The 6,991-nt window shown below is 38.9% G+C and overlaps 1 long non-coding RNA gene across 2 annotated transcripts; it reads right to left on the reverse strand.

Annotated features, from left to right (window-relative positions):
* Nucleotides 1-1,902: 1,902 nt before the first annotated feature.
* Nucleotides 1,903-6,381, reverse strand: LOC110990647 (uncharacterized). Of its 2 annotated transcripts, XR_015426039.1 has the most exons (4): nucleotides 6,240-6,330; nucleotides 3,182-3,301; nucleotides 2,212-2,380; nucleotides 1,903-2,058 (listed from the first exon to the last, which is right to left on the reverse strand). It is a non-coding gene; the product is annotated as an uncharacterized LOC110990647 (long non-coding RNA). The 2 variants fall into 2 exon arrangements; XR_002599905.2 differs by lacking the exon at nucleotides 3,182-3,301 and having other exon boundaries at nucleotides 6,240-6,381.
* Between the last annotated feature and the right edge of the window lie 610 nt (nucleotides 6,382-6,991).

The raw sequence follows: 6,991 nt of genomic DNA on the forward strand, positions 1-6,991 counted from the left end.
CTCACTGAATGCAGGGCATTAAAATATAACACTGAAACAAGAGAAAAGACAAAGCATACCCCAATCCTTCCCAGGGGTGCCTTAACACACACACACACTCCTTGGCCAGTGGCACCAAGGCCATCTGGACCCTACACTGCCAGTTCACTTCATGCTCCACAGCTGTGTCCCAGGGTCAAAACCAAAAGTGAGGTGAGTGCACAAAACAGCTAAAACAGAAGAGATAATCTTTTAACTTCTACACTAAATGCACTTCGTTTAAAAACTGAATCACCAGTGACAGGAAACAACTTGATGCTGAAATTCCTATTTGACCAGCACTGTATTAAACCAAGTATTGTGGACACTGCAGTATTATAAAAAAAACTAAATACAAATTATATACCAAAAATGGGAAAATGGTTACAAACTACTGGTAGCAAACTAAACAAACAAGATTTTAAAATTAATGCATGGTAAACAATACAAAAGTATAAAAGATAAAAAAGTAAGAAACAGAAAAAAACTCTGCCTGACAAACACCAGAAAATTCAAAGAGCCAACACTTCATACAAGTTATATTTCAAATCTCAGAATCATGTATCCCAAACTTTGGCAACAACAACCAGTACTACATTTTCCATAATCAAGCTAGTTACAAGTGAGAGTTAAAAGAAATTGTGACGTGTAATCAGAACAGTAAGGAAAATCATATTATCCCTTAACCTTTTAAATGACATAGAATTACTTTTCCAAGTCCAGGATGCTCAGTAAGGTTAAAGACAGAATTACATGAAACTAACAATGGATTATACTCAAATACTGAAAGAATAGGCACACCAACAAGGCAGTTTTATTGTGTGTGTACATGTACATGTATGTGTCTCTCACCACAGCTTCAATTTTAATTAAGGTTTTACTGTTCATCCGGAATACCAATGCCACAAATTTAGGGCAAACCGGATTAAGAAGTTAAGCAATCTCAACAAAGATCGCTATAGGCGGCACCCATGACCACCAACATATCAACAGTGGTTGTGATACCCAAGACCACAAGTCAGATATAGTGATACCCAATGACCACTATTCACCAACACACCAACGGCCGTTGTGTAATTATATTAGAGCAAACAATGAAAATGTAATAGAACTATTAAGGTGCACAGCACATGCAACCTGTTAGGCACCTGTCTAAAATAATGAAACTTTACAAAATCACATGGCAAATGTGGTAAACTCAAGTGCCCTCCACTGGCACCTGTAGAGGGGAATAGCCCTTGTGGTACATCACTGTGGCACCTCGATCAATGGTGGACAGGCGAACAGTCAAATTCAAGTCCACTGGCTTGATGCCATATGCATCATGTCATCTTAAAAAATAGGATACGTTTGGCAAGAGAATTGGATTCCCTGGTCAAGTGGGTGCCGGAGTGTTTGGTCTCAAAGGTATAGTGCGATAAATTTTGTTGATTTGTAACATGGTATATGCAATATTTTTTGACATGGATGAAACTTTTGGTAACCTTTTATTTTTTTATCAGCAATCATTTTTCAAGGTGTGTACACTACGCCTTAAACCCCCAAACCCAGATAGTCAAATCCCCAAGATTACGTCTTTATCCGTTTGTGTGGGCAAATTGTATCTAAACTGTTTATGGCTTATAGTTATGTGATGCTTTAGCACCCATGTCCAATTTTGCCCATTTTTGTTATACACGTCCATGACCTAAAACAAAGAACAGCGGTTACCCTTGGTATTCAATTGTTTCACGCGCAAGGAATAGAAATATCCCTGACCTATGAGTTATCTCCGACATGTTAGCATTGCAAAACTGTTAACATAAAACAAGACGGTAAATATTAATACATGTATTAGAACGGGAGACACATGTAGGAATTATGGCAACTGACTCATTTCAGTACATTTTCTCATTCTTATTCCTTTTTATTCAGATCATAAAAACTATTTACAAACAGATCATTACTGTACAGTTAATGATTTTTCTGTGCATATGGGGATCCGGCTGGTAGGGGCCATCAGGTTGGGGCTGTGGGGCATTGCAGTATGCTGAAGTTGTTCTGCAAAACAAAAGCAAATATGGAGAACAATTTTAAATTTTTGTTGCTGCATTGACTGGTTTTCCGATGTTCCCAAAGAGTGAGACCGAATTATACAAACCGTATACACGACCTCTTATGTTTTATTTTAAGGAATTTGAAAGGATATCTTACGAGTCAGGACAATATCGGGCGGTGACAACATCTCCGTGAAAGGGACAGAGATTACAAACACGTTGGTGTTCCTGGGATCGGTGTCGTTGTCTTCGTCCCCATCCTCATCGTCGTCCCTCAAATCCAGCTTCGTGTTAAACCGTTCCTGTTTCCATTCCATCTCGCGTTCCTGCAAAAAAAACAAACAAACATACAGAATCAGAAAAGAAAGCCTTGGTGCTTGCAGCACCACATGACGAACAAATCTTTGCCTCTTCATCAGAAAAAATGAACATGTACGATCAAACTATGGTAATTTGTATACCGGACCTAGACAGCAAATGAATTACAGCATAATTAGCTGTTTCGGCAACTTCGCCGAAACAGGCATTGTTTTTTTTATTTTTTATTTTTTTATATTTTTTTTTCTGTTTCAACTCAATTTCCACCCGTCAACTTTGGCAGTTTACTAAATCTGATCGACCTCAAACTTGGCAGACCATTAAGCAATCATCCAAGGACGGTCTTAGAAGAAATTCACAGTGATAACTTATGGAGTTTATTTATTATTGTTTTTTTAAGAATTAATTTTTCCCCATAGACTTTGTACACAGACTGTACACAGTTTTCGGACTGTCCTAATTCAGGCTATGAGGGCACTATTGCAGAATTACGGCTACACCTGCCTGGGCTTATGAAGTAATATTTCATAAAAATTGTTCAGTTTAAGGGCAAATCACGTGACATGAACTTAAAGGAGCAGTGTTTCTGCAAACAAGTTTATAGCCCATTGACTTTGTACACGTTTTTGAGCCACAATTTTTGTAACTTTGCAGTGTTTGATCGTTCCAAAAGTGATAACCAACAAAGACCCGGATGCAAGATTTCTTGCAAAGGGATGACGTCATGATGACAAACACTTCTCTCTAGTTTTAACTTGCTTTTCGAGTCATAACTAAAAACAATTCTGGAATGATCATGGGGAACTTACTGGTCGATCAGTGGATTTCGGATATCTAAGTATTCCCTTACGGCCGTCCGCAATACCGCCTGTACATGTACATTGGGCATCACGTTTGGCTGGGTGTTGGGAACATTGTCTATCGTAGTGCTGAATGAATAAAAAAGCGATAACGACACTCAATTTGGACACTTTAAAAAAAAATCATAATTCTTTGTTGTCATCACTACACAGATATGCATGAGTATAATGAGCTGATGAGACCGACTCATGCATAACTAGGTTAAACGGATTAAAAAGACAAAAGGCCACGAACAATTAATGGCAAAAAAGAGAGACTAAAACACAGTAGTTGTTCATTTAGAACTTTGATTCTATAAGACACTGTTATAACCACGCTCAGTTATGAAAGTTTGTGAATCCTACATTTGGGATGCAATTCCGTTGCACACTTAATTTCCATTCTCATAAAACGAATACAAATAGTGGTTCCAGGAGAAAGTACATGCCAGGCCAAATTATAGGCCCTACTAAGAGTCAAACATCATACAAGGTGGATATCTTTAAAAAAAAAAAAGTACAGGCTTACATGTACTTTGTGACCCCTTCTTGATGATTTTTCCTTCTTTGACCCATGTTTATGGCAGATGATTCAGATACAGTGTATTTGGCTCGCCATGTTGTGGCAAGAATGTCTCAGAAATCATGTGATTTGATCGTTCTACTAACTGCCATGCATCACCTGATCGAACTCCTGTGACTTTTCCTAACTTTTCCCCACCTAGCTATTGAGAGGGGTGTAAGTCTTGGTATTGCCCGGGTAGTGATTTCCACAAAATATGTAGTGACACCATGACTTTCTGCGTGTAAAATTCCTCTTTGTTGAAGACTGTTTTCCAAAATAGGGGATTAGAATTATGGAATGATACATAGGTAAATAAAATACAATGACAAAAACGGCTAGTCTTTTAAATATACTGTGCATTATTGAGAAATGCATATCATTATCAATCGCCAGATTGTAGTATCGGCCTCCATATTTATAGAAACACCCATTTACATCGAAAATTAGTATTTCAGTGGAAAACCTGTCAGTGTCCAGATCATTTCTGTGTATAATGTCTACAGAGTTGACTGGTATCCTATCTGCAGAAAGACCGACAAAGTGCATTCCCCAATAAGCAGTGTTTCTCCTGTAGGGTTCACCTGTCCATGGGTTCACCACAGTTTGGACATGGCATGCTGCTTGCAATTAAGCCAGTGTTCTGGCACCATGATACAGTAGTGTTATGGCTCCATAGCACTTCCCTACAAAACCTGTCATAGGTCATAAAGCTACATGTATGGCCAGATCCAGATGCTGCTGGTTGGATGATGCACCCTTAACAATTTGGGTGCTTTTATGCTTGGTGTTGGAATTTCCATGCTGGATGCCAAGGTCACATTTTCTGACCAACTTGTTCATTTTATAAGATCAATAGGGGTTACCACTTGATACACTCAATATAGCTCATTCATTCATATAGCTCATTCATTCTGCCTGTGTTATAATATCAACTGTAGCATGATATTCCCATCTAACTGAGAGTGAGACTTTGACAATTGCACCTCTACGTCAGTAATGAATTATGAGCCAGCAAAAATGATGCCTCACTTTGTTTCTCTTGTTCCGCTGCTATTACCTCCCCGGAGTTGCAAAGTAACAATTGCATCTGACTGCCTTTATCCAGTTCTTCTCATAATAGCCAGGCTGGGCACGAGTCACAATGACAAAGTTTTTCGGATCTGCCGCTAATCCCCAATCATTTGGCACTTCGTTACATCTAACTCTTAGTGTTCTATGCCTGAAAGGACGCCTCACTTTGTTTCTCTTGACCTGCCGCCAATTACTTTGAAGCACTTGTTGGCTTCTACAACATACGCACAAAAATGCTAAATCAACTCGTCCATTCCTACCATAACGAGAGACATCAATGCATCCAACCAAATGCTAAATGATTGGAATTAAGTGGCTCTTTCATTCCAATTCATCGCAAAGTCTACTGGACACCTGTTGCTTATGAAAACATTACTTGAATGTAAAGTGAGAAATTTGTTTGACCGTTCCCCAAATAAGCAATTTTCAATGTAAAGGAATCACACCTACTTGTACGTGTACCTCTATGGGCGGGCCTTAGGGGTCATCCATTTTTGTCATCATTTTAACGAGTGTACCAAGTGCACACCGGGAGGGTGAGGGGTGAGAGGAGGTGAATTGGTTGTGTACACTTTTAGAAACATGTTACAAAATTGACGATTATCATAGACCGGCTAACTGTCGCCCCGACTATTGCGCATGTGCAGAGAGTGCTCACGACTCTGATGCATCATTCATACAAGTTCAAGCAATGTCTATTTCTTAACCGTTTGATAATTTTGCCTGGTGTCATATATAAAAAAGTATATACACAAGTACATGTACCAGGCAAAATTCACTAACGTTGAAGTCACAGCTACATGCTGCATGCCATGAGGTTTGGTACCCAGACTCAAGTGTATTTTACAGTTTATACGCACTTTCCCTTACGTGGAAAGGTGTCCTGTTAAAATGCACAGCGTGCATTAATATACTCAAGTATATTTTAAGGTTACAATTTGTAACCACATAGCTGTTTTGTAAGCTTTCATGAAGAGGAAATCAAATCAAAGGTACATTTGCTGACTGCTATTCTAAATGGACCCTTTTTTTTTAAGAAAAAAATTTGTGACCATCCGGCAAATTGTCCTTAAGTATTACTTGCCTGAACGGAAAGAAGAAATTTATTCTTAAGTGTCAAGGCCTGTCGGGGACAGTGTTTTTGCTCTTGCCATTATCCAATCCTGACATAGAGCTGACTTCTGGTGAAGTTCTAAATGATTTTGATGTACGTGTGTATGACATGCTTGCCTTTCTTCAATTTCGAGTTCAAAGCAATGAGAAGAACCTACACAAGTTGTGTTGTTCATAAACTAATGCCCAACGTGCTCAAAGACAAGGGACATTATTTAATACAATTAAGACATTGTCATTATGTGTAAACTGTGAAAAATGGAAAGAAAATGCACTTACCACATTGGGGGTACTGCTAACAAGGAGAGAATATGGTTTTCAAAGTGGAGCTCAGAGCCTGGAGTGATCAATGTGCATGCAGCAGGAGTGCATGGAAGGGAATGTAAGGTGCAGTGGTTTAAAACGGAGCAGAGCCAGAGGGAAAGTCCCAAGGGGCAATATGACATTCCTAAGGCAACTGAGGTCCTGTGGGGGCAGGATTGCTATGGTAACAGACGACCTTGGTCTTAAAAGTATAGCTAGGTCATTTTGTGACTGTAGGGGACCAACTACATGTAGGAAATAGATACATGTAAGGTGTGATCAACAGTTGAATTTAAACAACAGAAAAACGACATGCTTTGTCTGCTGCAAACTCCAATTAACAAAGTTAGTGTGCCACTGAGCACTTGGCCCAATATGTGGAGAACACACCTTAAAAGCTGCTCTGACGTTAACAAATTATCAAAATCATTCTAAAGCATAAATAAAGTAGGAAAGCTTTCTAAACAAGAAAATAATGGAGTTACAAGTCATGTCCCAAGTACTGCATACACACACTAAGCCTGTCGTTTTCCCGGATGACAGGATCTTTCTGTTGTTACTCAAGTTCGATCTTTTATAACCCAGTCAAACATTTTTTATCACCGGCATTATTTCTTGTTACCCCATTGCAGTTAAAATTAGGGTTTCAACATGGTAATAACAGAAACTTTGTGGACAGGATTTTGTTTTCAGTCTGACAGTGTTTTTTCTGTTATTACTCAAGTTCG

This window comes from Acanthaster planci, linkage group LG07 (assembly GCF_054643075.1).
Source record: "Acanthaster planci isolate LZ-2023a linkage group LG07, COTS_SCS, whole genome shotgun sequence".
Lineage (NCBI taxonomy): Eukaryota > Metazoa > Echinodermata > Asteroidea > Valvatida > Acanthasteridae > Acanthaster > Acanthaster planci.